The sequence below is a fragment of the Argiope bruennichi genome, chromosome X1 (assembly GCF_947563725.1).
Source record: "Argiope bruennichi chromosome X1, qqArgBrue1.1, whole genome shotgun sequence".
NCBI classification, from domain to species: domain Eukaryota; kingdom Metazoa; phylum Arthropoda; class Arachnida; order Araneae; family Araneidae; genus Argiope; species Argiope bruennichi.
This window is the reverse complement of record NC_079162.1, coordinates 19,009,194-19,028,920: the sequence shown is the minus strand read 5'-3', so window position 1 is coordinate 19,028,920 and position 19,727 is coordinate 19,009,194. Positions and strand designations below refer to the sequence as shown.

At 31.1% G+C, this 19,727-nt stretch overlaps 1 protein-coding gene and 1 long non-coding RNA gene across 4 annotated transcripts in view; one reads left to right on the top strand and one right to left on the bottom strand.

Annotated features, from left to right (window-relative positions):
• LOC129958529 (tau-tubulin kinase homolog Asator-like) overlaps positions 1-19,727 on the bottom strand; it is a 109,835-nt gene that overhangs the window by 54,162 nt on the left and 35,946 nt on the right. The window lies entirely within an intron of this gene.
• The window catches only part of LOC129958531 (uncharacterized), a 55,178-nt gene continuing 48,459 nt past the window's right edge, over positions 13,009-19,727 (top strand). For both annotated transcript variants that reach the window (XR_008783235.1, XR_008783236.1), the window contains exon 1: positions 13,009-13,186. This is a non-coding gene — a long non-coding RNA (uncharacterized LOC129958531). The remainder of the gene's footprint in view (positions 13,187-19,727) is intronic.

Sequence of the window (19,727 nt, the reverse complement as noted above, 5' to 3'; positions counted from 1 at the left end):
AGCAAAACAACTATTCATCCCTTTGTTATAGGAAAACCGATTCAAGGAAATTCTGAGTAACTTGTTACGAAGAAAAGAGAAGAATGTGAGAAACGAATCGAATAAAATAAGCTATATGGAAAAAAAGTTACATGTTCATAAAGTTAAACGCTATCTTAATACTTTAAAATATAGTCTGTGTTATTTATTTTGTGCTTTAAACGCTTACCAACATCTTTCTTAAATAATAACACTGATGGGGTTTTTTTCCATAAAAGAATTAACATGATTAAAATAAACCTTTTTAACTAAATGTTCATCTAACAGTATCAGTTAAAGGAAGGCAAAATTTTCATTGGTTATTTTTCGTATGATTTTAAGGGCAATATTACATAACTCAATTTTCAAGTTTTACATGAGCAAGAAAAAATTGAATTTTCCCCAGCCAAAAGCGAATATTTCTCGATTCTTTTTTTTTTTTTTTCACGTAGGGTAAGAAAATATTATTTGATTTCAAACTAAACGTAAAAAAGGTATCAGATATATAATATGCTATCAACAGTAAATATCCAATAGAACTTAGAATAGAAGAAGCAGATACTACAACTTTGAAGGAACCAGATATTCAGAGAATTTTCAACATCAAGAAATAGAAGCTATTTCATCATCAAGAAAGAGAAGTTCTGTTGCTTCATTTGGAAAATAATCAAATTACAGGAAATTCATAAGATCAGAAATAAATAGATCGATTTGATGCTTCTAATGCTTCATTGTGATCTTCTTCTTTAGTGCATAAATTGCGAATACTTATATTAGAAAAAACCCCTGTACAAATTATTGATTTCAGTTTCCTTAAAGACCGTAGTTGTAAATTTAGTTATTCATATTTTACCGAACATTTAACCAAATGGTGAAAAAATATTAAGAAATTGGTTTGTTTAAATTAGAAGATACCGTATATTATTTTTGGTGCAGCATTTTTACAGAAAAAAAATCATAAAACCCAATGTGGCATTTTTAATAACTCCACGTTGTAGCAATTGGCAGAATTTATAAAATCTACTGTGTTTTTGTTACAAATTAATAAATTATAATCATAAAATTGTTTCTGACTGATTAAAAAGGCTGGGATAACTCTAAAAGTATTACATAATATATCGCAACTAATTTCCTTAACTACTAAATTCGTCGTACACCAGAGATTTATGAATAAGATGTACATATAAAAGAAACAAAACATACATTGATAGATACAATTATTCGTCGTTTATTTAAGTATTAAATTTCTTGATTTGAAAATAAAATTCGTGCAATTACAACAGGTTGCCTCTTCACCAAATAAGATCAATCAGACCCTAATGAATATTGCAAATTAACATTTAGATTTGATATTCAAAATCATATCTATTCATAGTACCATAATAGAGTAATTATAGAATACAAAAAGAAAAAAACTGTAACACCTATGTAATAACATTTTATCACAAGAATTTCTTTACAAAAATTTGTCATCACATCCCTGTAGACTTTACATTGTGATTTTTTTTTTTTTTTTTTTTTCCATCTTACACTGAAAGTACAAAAATTTGGTAACTCGGAAATAACCCGCGTGTCATCCTTTGGTAATTGTTTTTGGTAAGGATTTTTATTTTCGTACCGTCAAAGTATATTATGCTTTTTGAATCGTCTATAAAAATATTTTTAACGTTTTTGGTATGAATTTAAATTTTGGGTCTGCTGACTTTAATGATGTCATTGGTCAATGCTCTGTTCAATATGGACAATCATTTGTTATGATCAATGAATCTTGCTATGGTTTGCAGAAAGGACGTAAGGAACGCTCATGAATCATGGGCATATTGGCAAGCATTTCCACCCCAGGGATTCCTAGTCACTTGGCTACCTAGAAGTTTGTAATCCTGATGCCGACACTACTTTTCTAGCCACTAATATAAAAGGTTCTTTTTTCTTTTTTATAATCTAAGGCTGATTTAACAATCTTAAAAGTTAGCTATAATTATTCCATATGTCACTGTTAATAACGGCGATAGGTAATTTAATGAAAGCTTTTTGGACTTCTTTTAAGCAATTGCCATTATCATAAAAGATTATTTGGTAAAAAAACTGCAAAAATTAGTTTCATAAGGTCTTGGCATAAAAAGCGTTGAAAATGACAAAATCCAAAGTCAAATTCTGAATTTATATTCCAGAACATTTTATTTATATTGTGCTCCTCTTCCTTTAACCGAACTCATTAACGCCGCGCCTCATTTTAACAAAACTATTTACATTTTTTTCAATAACATTCAAGAAATTTATGCAACTTTGAGTTTTTCATATGTTGTGTGTGTTGTGATTTATGGCACTTTACAAGACCGCTGACAGTTATCTGTCAGCGATTTAATCCGAATGAGCGTCTCTCGTTTTTTCAGTAGCTCCAACTCGGGCCAAGAGTACGACTTAGCTACTCACACATCACAACCTTTTTCACGGGGCGGATTTCATTCACAGATCGTCATTTAGACCTGAATCAGAGAACGATCACCTATGAACCAGTACAACAAGCGGTATTACTCTCGACATGGATGATTTTGTGACCAGACAGATTTATACGTGCGCCAGCCACCACACACACGGAGACTCTTCAACCTGCGGGGTTCGAACTCACAACCCAAAAGATGCGAATCCAACGTCCTACCAACCAGGCTACCCGGGCTAGATTTCGCATAAATAATCATATATCATAAGTTTTTCATATAAAAGATGGGAAATGTTTCTTAACTTTAACCATACAGAAACATTAAAACCTTTTTGTGACATCGACGGTTGGCAAAAGTAACTGTCCTGTGCCCTTTTATAAATGACATCAAAGATCTTTATGGTGCTTTAATTCGCACATGTGAAAAACCTTGCTTTTGACTATAAAATTAATTTCAATGGTAACGTTTTAGTTGAACATTTAACGAAATTCAAGCTTTTTATTCGGTTTAGTTATATGATAGGAAACCATATAAGTCGTGTAAAAGTTGTCAACAAAATGTATCAAGAAACTTCCGATATTATACAGAAACCTTAATTTCTCTCATGAATTAAATCTCTCTATATTTAAAGTATGTCAAAGTAATGAGTCAAATTCAATGATTCTGTCGATATCAGAAATATCAGTATCTATCGATATATACAGAAAAGTGAAATGTTGCGGCCGAATCCAAAATAGAGCAAGGAAAATATGAAAAGAACAAACGAAATGAAACGAAAAAGTAATCTATTTAAAGCTATAAGCGAGGATGAGTTTTTAGAACTAATCAAATACTTTCTACTTGATCTAGAAGAAATGCCAGATCAAAAATAATCTAAAGAAAGTTTTTGGAAATTTGACTTTCTGTTGCAAGTGGAGAAAGAAGCGTTTCTAAATGAAAACTATTTAAAAATTATTATTAGGACTCAAAAGCATTTAGTTGGACTTTCCGATTGAGCTGAATTCTATAAATGCTGATGATTTCGTTAAGCGTCAAAAGATGGACAAATTTTTGAAAGAAAAAAAAATCTTCATTTATGTATTACATAACTAATTATCTGCAAGATGTTGTTTTACTTTTATATCATTGTTATTTTATTCTATATTCTTATATGCATGTTTTAATAAAATTGTTTTCTAGAAATAAACTGTAAAGTAAAAGACTTTTACATATGTTTTCATAAACACTATTAATGATCTAGTTACCAATTTGTGTCGCAAATATTGCTATTATTGTTCATGATAGTAGTATTTCATTTTGTTGCATTACTTTTTGCGAAAATAATTTTCTAATTAAAAATTTCATTTTTCCATAAATATTTTATACATATCTTGATATAAATAAAGATACAAAAGTCGTATTTGCCAAAAAATATTTAATAAGTCTAAAATAATGCTTAAAAAATATAAATAAATATTTAAAAAATGTAATTGTATTGCTTTAACTTTATTTTATTTTGTAAAATCAGAGTGCGAGAATTATTGTTAAATACTGCGGGAAAGGATACCAAAACAGAATATTGCTTCAAGTGTGAAAACTCCTAAAAGACGCACTTTCTGCCTTCGAAATGTTGTTATATTTGTTTTGTAGATGAAATAAAATGTTTGGTAATTATCTTTGAACGCATTCTCACCTTCCTTCCACATATTGCGAAAAAATTGTAAAGAATCTAAAATTACTCTCTAATAAATCTTTGGAAGCAAATTCTGTATTTACTTCATTTATAGAATCATTTATAGTATCAGCATTTATAGAATTCAGCTTAATTGAAAAGTCCAACTAAATGCTCTGGGAGTCATAATAATAATTTTTAATTCATTTGCAGTCTTAATTATGTCCTGCTTCACGGTGACCAAGATTCTCCTATGCTATTAACCTAGAGCCGAATTAAGTCCAATAGAGGCAAATCAAGCTTCTGGGTAACTCTTTCTCAAAACCAGTTACATTTTTGACTTTCATTTCATATTCATATGTTCATTCTTTTAGTAAAATTCCCTATTATAAATAATTACTATTAATATCATACTTAGATTAATTAATAATTAATTTACTTTAAAATAATGTTACTAAATTTTTATTATTAAAAATAATAATTTAAGATTTATTATTTAATGAATTTAATTAATTATTTTTAATTATTGCGTTACTTAAATATTTTTCAATAAAAATTTTTATTTTGAAGCAAAAAATTTTATAACAAGACTAAACAACAAAAATATTTCATTTTAAACAAAATAATAAAACGCACAAAATTTTTTGAACGCATTCTAAATACTCTTTAACACTAAATTATCACGATGGCCCTTTTTAAACTTTTTGTTAACATTTCTTGGAAACAATATTATCATTCTGCCATTTGAATTTTCTACTTTTATTAAAAACTTATCAAGGGTTCAGTATTTACCCTTGTTATTATTTTTGTTGAGAAACATATTCCATTTGGCTTATCAAATGCAACGGGCCATTTGACCGTAGAAGTATTTATGTGAAATACGTATTTGTTTGAAGGAATATGTGCCAAGCCCATTGAATGACACATTTTTGCTATTGTTTTTATAAGTTTGAACAAAATATTTGCGTGTTCCAAGGAAACAGAAGCGATGAAAGAGTTGTTGTGGAAGTAGTCTCACTACAGATAATTATTCTACGAGTGTATCGCTAACTGTAATGTTACTGTTACTGTTACTGCAAAAGAAAAACACTTTTGTTGGAACAGATAAAAGAGAATTGCCAAAATAGGGAAAGCTGGTGAAAGATAATATACTACGTTTTTTTATCAAAATTATAGAAGCCGAAAAATTGTACACTTATTGCTTACAAAAATAGGCCAAGAAAAAGGTCCTTGTATTTAGCTCAAAACACAACACATTGAAGAAGGTGATAAGCGCATACCTGAAACTATCAGTTTCTATAATAGCGGTGAAAATGTACTCCGTGAAATCAAAATCGTGATAATGACTTTTTCAGGTTTTTCTTTTTTAATATGTTTGATTTGTCTGGAATAAATTCATGGTCGTTGTACAGAGAAGCAACAGGAAAAAATATTACAAGACAAAAAGTTTTGTTCAAATTTGTTAAAGAATACAACATTTTCAAGAAAAGGATTTCCAGGAAACTTCTATTTCAAATCTGGATTCAGGTGTGACAAAAAGATGTCAAAAAATGTGTTGCAAAGAAAACAAAACTACAAACATTTGCTTTAAGTGTAAAAAATATGTATATGGAAAATGTATGTTACAAAGCCCAATAATTTGCAAAAAAAGTAATGAATGTGAATGTTTATATATTTTTTGTTTCCAAATTTAAGCTTTTAATGATTCTTTTAATTTAATAAATATAGAAGATGGAATTGTTATTTAGAAAAAATGTTTTGCTCTTACGCTTAATTGAATTAAAAGGTTATTTTTGCTATATATTTTAAAATTTACAACTTCTATAACATCAATCAATGTTATTTGGCCCCTTCAGGTAAAAATAGGCATCTATGCAATGTAGGTACAGTCAGCCACAAAATAACTTGAGCACCGGTACTCTCCATAATTTTACATGAATGGAAAAATGGCGATAAAATTATAACGTATCGATTCTTTATCGATAAGAATTGATTCGTCTATCATCCTCGAGTCGATTCGTATATGGCCATCGCACCCATTTTCCCAAAACGATTTGCAATTGCTATAAATAAATATCAATTCGATCAATCAATGTTTGTATTTTTTTAAATATTTCTGTCGCTTCCTTGCAATGTATAAAAATTTACTTCAATCAAACTTGGAGCATTTTTAAAATTTTACCAAGTTTGAATTTGAAAAATATTCCCATGCAATAAAGTATCGGACTTTTTTTAGATAAAAAAGCAGCATTATTTCGTAAAATTATATTAAAAAAATTCATATTTTATATTTCAACTTACATTATAAATTTAAATTGAATATATATTATACTTCGACTCTCAGTTTTTCTTCTCCTTGTAAGTATAACGTGTTCCACATCTTCGAAATGTTTTTCTGTTTCTTATACACAGCCGCTGATTGCTGTATTGGACCTCAATTATCTCATTTAATTTCGTATTGCAGATAAGAAACATTTTTCTAGAGAAGTTTACATTTTATTTAGAAAGAGGAACACTCCGGAAAGTTAGTTATAAAGATTTTTCTAGTGCTAAACATGACGAAAATAGCATAAAATTTTATCACAGATGGATTAAACCAGCCGGAGCAGGACCAAATTTGTCGCATATTCTGCAAAAACATTTTTTCTCCTCCCCCCCCCTTTCCATATAAAAATGTGGATCTTGTATGACATTGGCGAAGAATTGTGACAAAATATAGATGTTTGATGTGAATCTAGCATTTTTACTGAATCTAACTTGCGAATATGTATTTTGGGTCTGACCAAATGAGATCAAAATTCAACAAAGAATTACATTGTATGTTGATTCCGGTTATTGCGTTACGAGATAACATGTATGCGGAAATACAGAGTGGCAAACCCTTAGGCTGAATTTCATTCAAATGAGACGAGAGTATACATTTTGGATACTTAACTATGTATACCGAATTTCATTTACCTAACACCATGTGTTTGTAGTTAAAATTCAATTGTATTCAAACATCGAGAGAGACAAATTTCTTCTAATTGGATTTCGTTCAAAATTTGATAAGATTCTATAAATTTGGTCTTATGTACCAAGTTTCATAGATTTAGATCGCTTTTGAGTTATAATGTATCATATACATGCGGACAAATAGGCAGACAATTTCAAAGTCAAATATGCTGTTTTTGAACTCTTACGGTCTGAAGCGTGGAGATTCTTTGAAATCTTAAGTTCGAATTTTTTAACGATTACAACATTTTCTCGTAAAAATATATGTAATTCTTCAAAAATATTTATCTTTCCTTTAGCTTTCTCATATCAGAAGTCTGCAAAGAGAAAATACTGTGATCGTTAAAATAATAATAATAATAATAATAAAACAGGAGCTCAAGATTTTAAAGAATCTTCAAATTTCAGACACCCCCAAGTCTGGAAAAATATTTCTGGAACTATGCCTATTTTCTGTAACAATAATTCAAGAGCACTTTGAGCTCGGTTTAGTTTAGTTATATTAGCGTCCCGTTGTAAAGCAACACTAGGGCTATTTTGGGACGGACCTCGTCATTTTGAACCGCGGTCAGATGACGAGGACAACACCTGAGCTGGCACCCCGCTCTCCACATCAGCGGGAGGACGTTTGGTCTGTCGGATTTAACATGAAACAGACACTTTGAGCTCGGAAGATGCAAAGAATATTTACACAAAATGTGTAGATTTCTATCAACTTTTGAACAAAATCCATTCAACTGACAAATGAGCATGATGACTGCAAAACGTTAAGAGCTAGATAAATAATATTTTTTTCACAGGTTTAATATCTATATTGTAGGTCCTTTTAAAATTTGAAACAAATCCGTCAAGGCGTTGATCGACTGTCTCTCTGTGCCTTCGCATGTATGTAAACGCAGTAATTCAAAAATTAAAAACTAGGTAAATGAAATTTAATTGACTGTTTTATCTTCTAAACTGAAGATTATTATCAACTTTTAAACCAAATTTGTCAAAGGGTTGATTGTCAGTCAGTCTGTTCCTTCCGCATAACGATTGTAAATACGATTACTCTTAAATGCGATGACTTAAATAAGTGAAATCTGGTGTGTGTTCTTGTGAGTACAATAGCAGTTTGTGTTATATTTTATTTAATCGATAGACAAAAATGGCGTCCAAAATATATATTTAGAGTTTTAGTACTTGTGTACTAATTTCATACTAGTGATTAATCGCCCCTCTCTCAAAAAATGTCCAAAGATCGCGTGAAAGTAGGCATTTTTCTAACTACTGTTTGCTAATAGAATGCAATTAATGCACAAGTGCCAGCTTTTATACTATACTACGAAGCAGAGAACGCTTATGTGGAGGTCTCTGAAACTAAAATTCTGAGCAGTCGTGGCGTTCACTACTTGAACGAAGGTTCAAAATTTTATGCGGAGGGGATTGCGTCTACACATTTGTTAAGACAACCACTTCTGCTGTTTAAAGACTGAATTATATGAACCATTCTTAAATCGTGTTATGTTTTCAAAACATTTGATGCTGATGGAAAAAAAAAGAATATTTCCATCAGAGAAAAAATCCTCCTTAGCATTTTTTTTTTCAAGAAATGAATAGTTCGTAATATTATCATACGATTGTAACTGCTCTAAAATTTCTTGAAACAATTTATGATTTGATTAATGTATTTATCAATACGTTACACGTAACATGATGTATAAGGTGTATGTTTATTTAAAGAGGCTAATATCTCAGAATTTCATGAATGAAGATGTTTTATTGTTTAATTGTAATTCACTGAAATTAATTACTTGACAAATTCCTTCCTGAATCTAAACATCACTTGCAATGGCAAAAAACTTCATTGTCTAGTTGGAAAGAGTGAAAGAAATGAACTCATAAAAAAAGGTACAACCGACTAAAGTTTAAAATGTGTAGTTGTTAGCACTTAAATGCTAGTATTCGCATAACTGGATTCGCTTAAAAAGCATTTTCCCTCTCAGTTAATATTATTTCTACCTCTGTTGAATAACAAAGATCATCCGCATGAGTTTTATCTTACTAAAATAATAGAACTTTCATTATTATGTCCGTTATGTAGATTTTGGTGAAAACTGTTACAACTGTTACGATGGAAATAATCCTAACTATTCATGAAATATATTCTAAGAATGATACGTCTCAAGATTTCATGTTTGAATGTTTTCAGAAATATTACCCTGAGGGGAATTCAAACAATTATGTATTTCTTCTTTGAAAAGATTTCATAAAGGCTATTTTTTCTGTATAAAAATACAGTGGTAACTCACTTAACGAACAAATTTCAGATAATATATTGCATAGGTCTCGAGGTCTCAATGGATTGATATTATTAATTCTTTCTAGACTTGTGATGCCATATGGCATCTATGCCTTTCTGCTTTTAATTTGAGCAGGATCTAGATAGGTGCTAAGGAAAATGAATAAAAGTTGTATGATTGCAATCAACTAATTAATTAATCTGGAAGAAACGAAACATTTTAAACAAATATAGATATATTTTTTAAGAATAAATAATTGTGTAAATCAGAAAAGATTGAGATGTATTGCGGAGTGGTTGAAATAAAAACGACAAGCGGTTTAAGAAATTCTGTTGAAGCTGTTTGAAATATTCATAATATGTTACATGCGAAATAAGATTTCTTAGTATTTACAGAAGACTCAATCAAATCTTAAAGTATACTTAAATGAGAAGGCAAATAGATTTCTTACATAATTCGAATGAAAATTAAAAGTTATCTTTTTACCGTATCAATACTTCTGAAGTTGAATGTTTTGTAAATATATTTAAGGAAATAATAAAATGCGATACGATAGTAAAACGGATTTTTTTCATGTCTTACAAGGGCTGAGACAGGACTCGAAACTACTAGAATTTGTTTTTCATGATAAGCATTGTCCGGTTGAAAGTTTCCCTCGTCGTTTCTTCTCAAATCCGTTTCTAAGTTTGAAAAACCGATTTTTGTCTATCTATTTGTAAATAAAAAAAATGCTTTGAGCTAGACGTATGAAATTTGGTATATGACTTTAATAACAAATTTGGTTTCTATTAAATTCTAAAAATCAGAAAAGAGGAAGCCTATCTTCCAACTGTTCGAATACTCGTGTACTACAAAACGAAAACAGATAGATAAATAAAATTTAGTACGCAGATCAGCATCTAAAGTGTAGATCTGTACCATATCCATCAAGGATCTGATCGTCTGTACTTTTCCATGTATGTAAGTTCGATAATTCAAAAACGTAACAACTTTAGGTGAATGAAATTTGAATACAATTGTGATTACAATTGCAATTCTTTGCCAAGTTTTATTTTTAATCGGTAGGAAAAAATGCCATTCAAAATACATATTTGAACTTCTTGTACTTGCGTATTAAATGCATCCCAGCAATTAATCGCCAAATGGGCTCTCTTATCGATTGTTCGCCAATGGCATGCGTTTAATAACACATAAATATAGGTTTTCTTTATTATACAATGAAACGTGCAACTCTGATGTGCGAAACTCTGAAAATACGTGTCTGAGCACTCATGAGGTTCACGGCCTTGCCCAACGTCCACAATTTTATGCGGGAGTGGTAATAACCCTTTATTAGATACTATGCCAGAATGTTGAGGGGTGATCACTTCCGCTGATTTGCTCTCATATGAGTTTTTATGAATAGAGAATTGGAAGAAATGCGGCGATCAAATTTATGATGCTATTTCCCCAATAGCATTAGATGTAGTGAAAGGAATAATCTTTTGATCGGTTCTTGTTGCATTTGGATTTATCGCCTTCAGATATAGACACATAGATGTAGTCTAAAATCGTCAGTTCTGCTAATATAAACAATATAATAAAACTATATAACAAAATTCATTCCGCATGCAAATAGCAAGATTTCTCGAAAATGCGATTTTAATCAAAATCCATAATTTTGATGAAACGGCCATAAACTTAATTTTGTTGTCCTCTCATCGTTATCGTACCCACATGTAGACAGATATTATTCTAAAAATGTGTTTTTTCGAAATCTGGGAAATTCATTAAAATTTTGAAGTCTAACATTTTTTACCTTTCCATTATTTTTCTTTAATATACTAAAGAGGATTTAAATAAATAATATAAAATATCATCTTTTTACTTTAATGATCTAAATGGATAATGATTTACTTTATCCTTCGAGCCCTTCATTTCTCTGGGACTCCTGCAGTTGGAGGTCAATTCCTATATGCAATAGATTTAGCAGTTAAACGTATACAAGAAAATCAATGGGAAATGTTAGTTTTGTTATCAAATTCTTCAGATGCACTATGACTGGGAAAAATTGATGAACAGTGTGTTTAGGTGGAGAAAAGACACCTGGTCAAAATGTATATATATATATAAACCGCATGCTTCATTGACAGCTTCTGTCGGACGATTTGGCTGACTACCAAACCTTGAGCGGAACAAAGAGCGAAAACGGCACTCACAGCTGATAAGGCAAGTGAACACACAAGCAAGAGCATTGTCCTTGAGAATTAGTAATTTGTCTTTGATATTCTCTGGCTTGAAACGCTTTAAAAATAACGACAGCATTTTTGTGTGTGTGTTTGTCTAGACAACATAACTTCTTTTTTTTTTTCAATTATATTTATAACGTGTGTGTGTGTGTGTGTGTGTGTGTGTGTGTGTGTGTGTGTGTGTGTGTGTGTGTGTGTGTGTGTGTGTGTGTGTGTGTGTGTGTGTGTGTGTGTGTGTGTGTGTGTGTTTCAACTATGAAGTTTGCAACATTGATACCGATGTTTGAAGAGGGTATTGCTAAATTCGAAATATAAATTCAGAGAGGTGATAGGAGGTGCATTAAGGAGATGAAAAATTATCGTAACACGTAGGGTCGCAGGTAATGCTTATTTAGTGAAAATCGCAAAAACAGATGTCGGAAAGACCCTGTGCTTGGCGAAGAGAATGGTCCTATGAATACGAGAATTAGGAACAAGGTAGTCGAGAAGAAGTCTTCTCGTATGTCAATTTTTCCAGCGTTCGAGGAAAGCGCAGTGTAAGATTTGTTTAGTAATTTAATTCTATGACTTTTTAAACGATATAAAAAAAAGGTCAAGTAGGGAGGTTTAACTTGACATTTCTCCGAAAATTCTCAAATCAAGAGATGATATTCTCGAGTTTGATTATTTTCTGCAATTTCGCCTAGTAACCGAATGAGATACAATGTGATCAACCTTCTTAAGCGGTGACAACCCAGACATCAAGCCGGATGGTTGCACTTATAACCCATAGCCTTGATTGTTGGCTTAATTTCTAATGCTTTTAGTAGCTGAGTTTGATATAAGAATAATTATTTAAAAATTGTTTGTTACAAGATATTTAAGGAATAAATTTCTGCTTAGTAAAAATTTCATTCCTTAGGATCAAGTTTCTCAAACATAGGGTTAAATCTCTATGCGATTTACTTTATGCTTAAATGCGATATCAATTTGGCGTGGACATATTTCTTATTTTTAAAAATTAAGTTTTTATAACGCTAACAAGCAAAATATTATTGAAATGTTAGAAAAATTAAAATTAGATTCAAGTCTCCAAAGCAAAGGTGTCAAACTATCATGGTCCGTAAAACTCATGCGACAAACAATGAATATCTTTATAGCCTAATAAATATAACAGTTTGTAATATTTTTTAAATTCATAGCTTAATTTTTTTAATTCCTTGTAATACATAATTTTTAATAATCTATTATAACATTAGTCAACACTAATCAAGTTACATCAATGTACCTTTTTCTCTACCAACTGCAATTGATATTTTAGAAGCCTATAATAAAATAATACTTTCTTCAGCTGCTGCAGAATGTCTGAATTTTACAAATGTTTGAAAGCACTCAAAAATTGGTATATGAAATTATTTCCATGTTTAGAAATATTTATCGATGTGTGAAAGTACTTTTACTTATAAAATAAGGTCTCTAGTCAGATCCAAAATTACTGACACTCACCTAAGGTCAGTCTTGAAAACAGTCACATCCGGCAAGATATTCCCAAAGGCAAGGAAGATAGTGACAGAGGAGAAATGCCGAGTGTCAGTAAGAAATTTATCATTTTCCCTTTTCTTATTTATAACGTATTTACAAAAAAAAGTTTCTATAAATATTGGATTCTTTTTCAGCAATACGATTTTGTTTATTTGGCCCTCGTCAACTTTTGAATTTAACACTCTTGCTCTAAAGCTTTTTGAAATAACTAAAAGAGTAATACTCAGAAATTAACCGTAATTAAGTCTGTGAAGTATAAATACAACATGATTATGAAAAACTTAGATCTCCTAGTGAACAAATGGTAAAGGGGAAGGGAGTAAAATTTTAATGCAAGTATTATATGACATGCGCTCATGAATGGTGCGAAAAATAGTAGACTAGTTCTCAGAATTAAGATTACCATAAAAGCGTCACCATACCATACCATATCAAGATTACCATAAAGGCAACATCTACTTTTTTTTCACGGAAACATGAACCTCAAAGTCAGGGCGGCTCCAGAGGTGAAACCGAGCTTGTATGGGCGCCGATTTCTAATCATAAGTGTTCTTCAAGAACATGAATTTTATCTCTTCTAACTTTAAGTGACTATTTTTTTTTTTTATGTTTTTGAAACATACAGGGTGAGCAAAATTAAATTGACAGTGTTAAGTGACTCGTAGCTCCATTTCTACTGAATGGATCCAAATGAAACCTTACATATTTGTTACTTAAGCCATGGAACCGAGATTTTATGCAGCAATATGCAGAAAGCGTACCACCGCATTATCAACGGCTGAACGCGATATTTCAGTAGGAATGAAGGAGATATTTGGAACGATGCTCGCTTTCAAGTTAATTTCATTAGTTACAATCCTTGACAAATGCGATTTTTGAGAAAATTCCACAGCCAGAAATCGAAAATGTTCGGATATGTCAGAGTCGGCTTTCTTTATAAAGGAGCCTGGGGTGCAAGAAACCATTAGAGACCCTAAATTTTTGGTAAAGGAAAAAAAAAAATACAAGCACGAACATATATTACTATTTTATGTTTATTTAATGTGTAATTTTGTTTTTCTTATTAATTACTTCAGAAAAATTACAATTTTTTGCAACTTCTTTTTAGATTCTTAATATAGCGAGTGCATTTAAGAATTCTGAAACGACGCTTCTGTACTTAGCTTGATCGAGGACATTTCTTTGCCGATTTTAATTTGCTGAAAGACCGCTCAGCACTTTCTATAGTAACTGGCAACGTAAAGAAAAGTTTTAACACAGTAAATACATTTAGAAATAATTCATTATAATTATTATTTAGCGAGTATTACAGTATTTTTGTGCTTTATTTGCATCCCTTTCATTCGAAATCTAATCTCCTGGCAAACCAATTTCTTGGGTTAGGAGTTTTTGAATCATTTTTCTAAAGTGTTTTTTTTTTTTTTTTTTATCAGTGATTGATTTGAAATACTTTTAAATCTATTTTCTATCTGTACAATAACAGTATCGTTTGTTTGTTTCTTATGGCACTTGCCACTGACAAGCCCGCTGTCACAAGGACAGCGATTTAAGTCTGAGGGGGAACGTCTCTTATGTTTTATAACAGCGCCAACTAGGGCCAAGAGTACGACTTTGCCACTCACGCATCACTCATTCGCTTGCACAACCCCTTTTTACAGGAGGGCACATTCACACATCTCACAGATAGAACAACAGAATAACAACCATGCCCAAACCGGGACTCGAACCCGGGACGCCCAGATCACGGGGAAGACGCGCTACCCCTATGCCAGGACGCCGGCATAACAGTATCAAAACTGTGTTAAAAATAATATCTAAATTCCTCCATCGGGGTTTCTATAACTTTATCTTCTGCTATTTCGGAATACAATCTTTTTCTTTTTCGAATTCGCTTTTAATTAAAACGGTCTGAAATATTCAAATTATGTGTTTTTCACTTTTTCTTCGTCTAAAAATGTATTAAATATTGGATTTTAGTTTTAATCTTATTGAGTAAATTAAATTAAGTAAATCAATAACAATTGATTTTGTTTGAAATAGTTTATTGATAGTGTTAATTTTGGACAATATTGCAAACCATATTATTAAGCATAAGATAAATGGCATTTCTTGTATTGAATCCATTAGATTTATAGCTGCAGATACCGCTGTATCATTGTTATGTGCATCAATAAATTCTTCTAGGGCATTACAAGTTTGTTCAAACTAAATGTACACTACTTTAATAGAATATATTTTGACTTCCCAACGTGTGTCGTATAAATGGGTTAAGAGAAATATTTAAATAATTTTGTAAAAATTCCCACATTTTAGTAGATACAGAAAATAAACGATATAAATAAATGTTGCAATATCCCCCCCCCAAAAAAAACCACATTTCAATATATTCTGCTGAATGTGGCATCACAAATTAATGAATTAAAAGGCACATAAATTGTATGAGGGTTTGGAGCAATTATTCTAGATTGTTCATCTTTAAATTTCCCTTCTCTGCTGCTACCATAGCCGTGTGCCTGTTCTCTACAAATCATGTTTCTACAATATCTAAATCAAATTCTCTTAATCTTTTCAATAGAGTCTTTGTTACTCTTTCTCCAGTTACATCGGTTATTTCAGTAAACCCTATAAATAACTCGTTTATAGTTCATCTTTTCTCCTCAAACTTTCCATACTTAAGATTGACGGAAGTTTAATCCTTATGGGAAATATCTGGGTACTGTAGTGCTTTCATGTCGTATTTAATTTCGTTAATGACTTCATTTCCTAACTCCGAAATGATTTGTTCTAGTGATCTATGTGCTAAATGACGCGCAATTCTTTTTTTCGAATTCTATATTCTGTTTATATGATCTATTAGCACAGAGTCGTGTTTACTTATAATTCGATTAAACTTTAAAAAATTTCCATTATTAGACGTTCCTATTATTTCATGAGTTCCTAGAAGTGGAAGATTATTACATGCTAAAAATAGAATTACACCTATAGTTTTATAAAATAGTAATTTAAGTCGCTTCGTTTCCTTATTTATAGTAACTTGATTTGTTTTATCAATAGTCGAACATAAATGTAGTCGCTTTAATAATTCTGCCCAAGCAATAAACGAATAAAAGTGACAAATAAAACTCTCATGATCTTCAATTACATTTACAACTTTCTCCTGTAATTCTGACCGCCTAGAAATCGTGTTCATTTCCTCTTCTTTTGGAAAATATTATACAACAAAAATAAAATATGAAGTCTTGTGTTTTTGAATTAATCAGTTGCGAAGCTGGGTTTGGCCATTTGGAATTTTTTTAAAGTGAAAAATGGTCTACCTTTAACATTATTAGCAAAAACTCCTTTGTGTTGTACAGGTCCGGTTTTAACACAAAACATTCTAAACTTATCGGTTATAATATTTGGTCATAAACCTGGAATCCTTATTTTCACTTGATCATAACTATTATTGTCATTTCCGTCGTTATTTTCTGATTTTATCATATTTGTATAAGCATGCAGTTCTTCAATGAATTTCACTTTCGACATTTTTATTGTAAAATTGTGTAATTTGTTCAGTTGAAGCTTGAATTATAATTTCTGAAATCGAAGAAACTTCATTGTCAGAATTACTTCAGAGACAAGAAGACAAACCTACTCATAATTTCTTAAAATTTGGCTTTACTTCCTTTTTCTTTCTTGCTAATTTTTTTGACACCTACAGGGATATTTCCTTAGCATGGACATGATTAGATCTAACAATATTAGATATTTTATCGTATGAATTTTCAAAATACTATTGGCAACCTAATTTAGTCGGCCAGGTAAATGACCGTACATCTACTTACCCTATATTGCACACTTGTAATAAACTATAATATATCTACAAACTTCATATGTTTACAAACCGTCAATTTTTCCAATTAAATTTCTTTCTCTCTTCTCTCCGACCCGCTATTATTGTTCAGAACATTATTTTACTTCTTGATCATGTTGGGGCCTCCTCAATGGCGGGGCGCATAGCATCCACCGCACCCCCAAGATGGCCGGCCCTGGATATATGACGGTGTTGGCCAACCAAGTGGGAAAGTTCACGGGATAACATATTCATTTAAAAGCGAGTTTGAATCTCGTTCTTTGCACATCTTCTTGTATGAGTTGCATCGTCTTACATTAACATTGTAGTGACCAAATAGCCTCTTTGCCTTAGCTCTGGGAAAACATCCTCCTCCTGGAGCCTGCTGTATCAGTCTCTGGTGAATGTACACCTAATGTACCAGTTCGCTGTGACTTCCTCGAAGAATTACGGTCCAACAATGAAATTCGTCATGATTTCACACCATGCCATGAAACAAAGGGAATGTAGCGGCTGTTATTGTACCACATGAAGATTGGTAGAACCTCATATACGGCAGGTCTGTGTGTTCACAGTGCCATCTAAGTGAAAATGAGCCTCGTCTGTCCTTAAGATATGAGATCGCCAATGCTCATCCACTTGCATTCTCGGCAGAAAACGCAAGGCAAAATCATAACCTGCGGAAATAATCTTGCGGTTTCAGCTGTTGCACAAAATGCATCTTGTAAGGGCACAATTTCAGAATTTTGAGTAAAATCATGCGCGGGGGTTTTCCACAGAATGTTCAGTGCTCGTTTGGTCATGCAGTAGTATTTGAAGAGCTTACAGATGTTTCAGTTGTTGCAATTGTATCTTCATCATCAATTGCCGACTCTGTTATAATACGTTATATGTTTTTTTTTTCTTAATTTTTGGAATTTTATCAAAAGGAACAAGTTTCTACCGAACCGATGAGCATTACATACATTAAATTTTGAAAATTTTTGGATAATGCTCGAGTCTTTTATATTCTTTCCCTGCTATGTTAGTCTTAAAGTGGGGGGAAGGGGGAGTTACAGAAAATCTTAATAGATCGCCGAAATTTGAGACAATTTGGAGGCTTGGCGAACAAACAATTTTGGAAACAAAATTGGTGATTTTGGAAAGAGGAAGAATTGTGATTCTCTCTTTTAGAAACAGAGATCTAAAAATTCTTTTGGAGAATTCCATGAGATGTTACACTCTGTCATAAAGCCCTACAAATCCAAGGTCTCAAAATAACAATCTTTTTATTAATGATTAAATTTCAAAACAGTATAATTTGGGGAAAATCATGTATTATTGCACTAGTTAGTGATATAAATACGTGTGTTACGACATGTGTTGATTCATTTCCAAATATTTCATATTTCAATAAATAAATTTAAATTACTCTCTAATTTCACATTAATGGCCTTTCAAATTGTTTAAAAAATATTGTATTATATTTATTTTCATTCTAGAGAGATACTTATTTTTAAAAAATAATATTGAGATTTTCCATAGAAGAGTAAAACTTGAAACTATTCGATATTTGATTTGATTCATAAAACAAAAGTTTTGTTTTGAATTTACATAATTTCTTACAGTGAATCCGAGCGGTGGGGGGGGGGGATCAACTGTCAGCATTTTGAATCGTAAATTGTGTTCTTTAAGAGACAGATACGACAATTCTAAGACATTATAAAATAGTATTTTACTATTTTTTAGTTACGACTTAAAATCAAATTTTTATATGAATATATAAAAGAAAATTCTACAATTCCATTTCTATAGTATGCAATTTGTTAAGAATTTTCTTATAATGCGTTTATAATAGGTTAGATATTATGCGTTCGTAATCGTTGATTGAAATTAAAATAGCCTTTTAATTTATTTATCACTACTCAAATACTCACTAAGTGCAATTTTTCAATAGTTAAACTAGGAATAGGTGATTAGGAGTAATGACAATTTAAACAATTCGGTGAACTTTAATTTTGCATTAGAATAATCTTGAAGTTATTCATGAGTGTATTCAACTGCCATGGGTGTATGCAAAAGAATTTGAACTATTCGAATATGAAAATGGTTATCAAACCCAGCATGTGTTACTTGAAAGCTGCTGGTTTTACAAATTATAAAATATCCACATAATCTGAGTTCATGTTACGAAGTCGTATTTTTCGTTCAGTCATCGCTATAATTAATAAAGGCGCCTTTGCCCTAAGAATATATTGATAAGAAAAACAAAAATAGTAAATAGTTTAAAGTCTTAACAATGATTTTTAAGTTGAAATTGGATAGACAAAAATAGAAAAAAAAGTGATGTGGAAAATAAAAGTAAAGATTTCTTTTTGAATCTCAATAATACAATACTAGTTATAAATATAAATAAGTCGAAGAATATAGCGAAAGAAGTCTTGTTCATTTTCTTCTGCAGAGAGTTATATCACGAAAAGTTATCGAGTATCATTAATTAATCTTAGAAACATCAAAAATCCAACACAAACTAAACTGCCAGACATTTATGCATTGGTCTTTATAACTTTCATCAAGTCATTATAACTTTTTCTTTCTTCAGAATGACTTCCGCCTTAGTTTAGTTTTGATGTGGTGGTGGTTATAAACTGAGTAATTCGGTTTTTCTAAAAGTGCAAAGGATATCACTAAATAGTATAACGCCTAATATATAAAAGTAAATAAATAATTATTAACCATTTTATGCTGTTCAACTATGAGCTCATTCGTTACTATAAACAC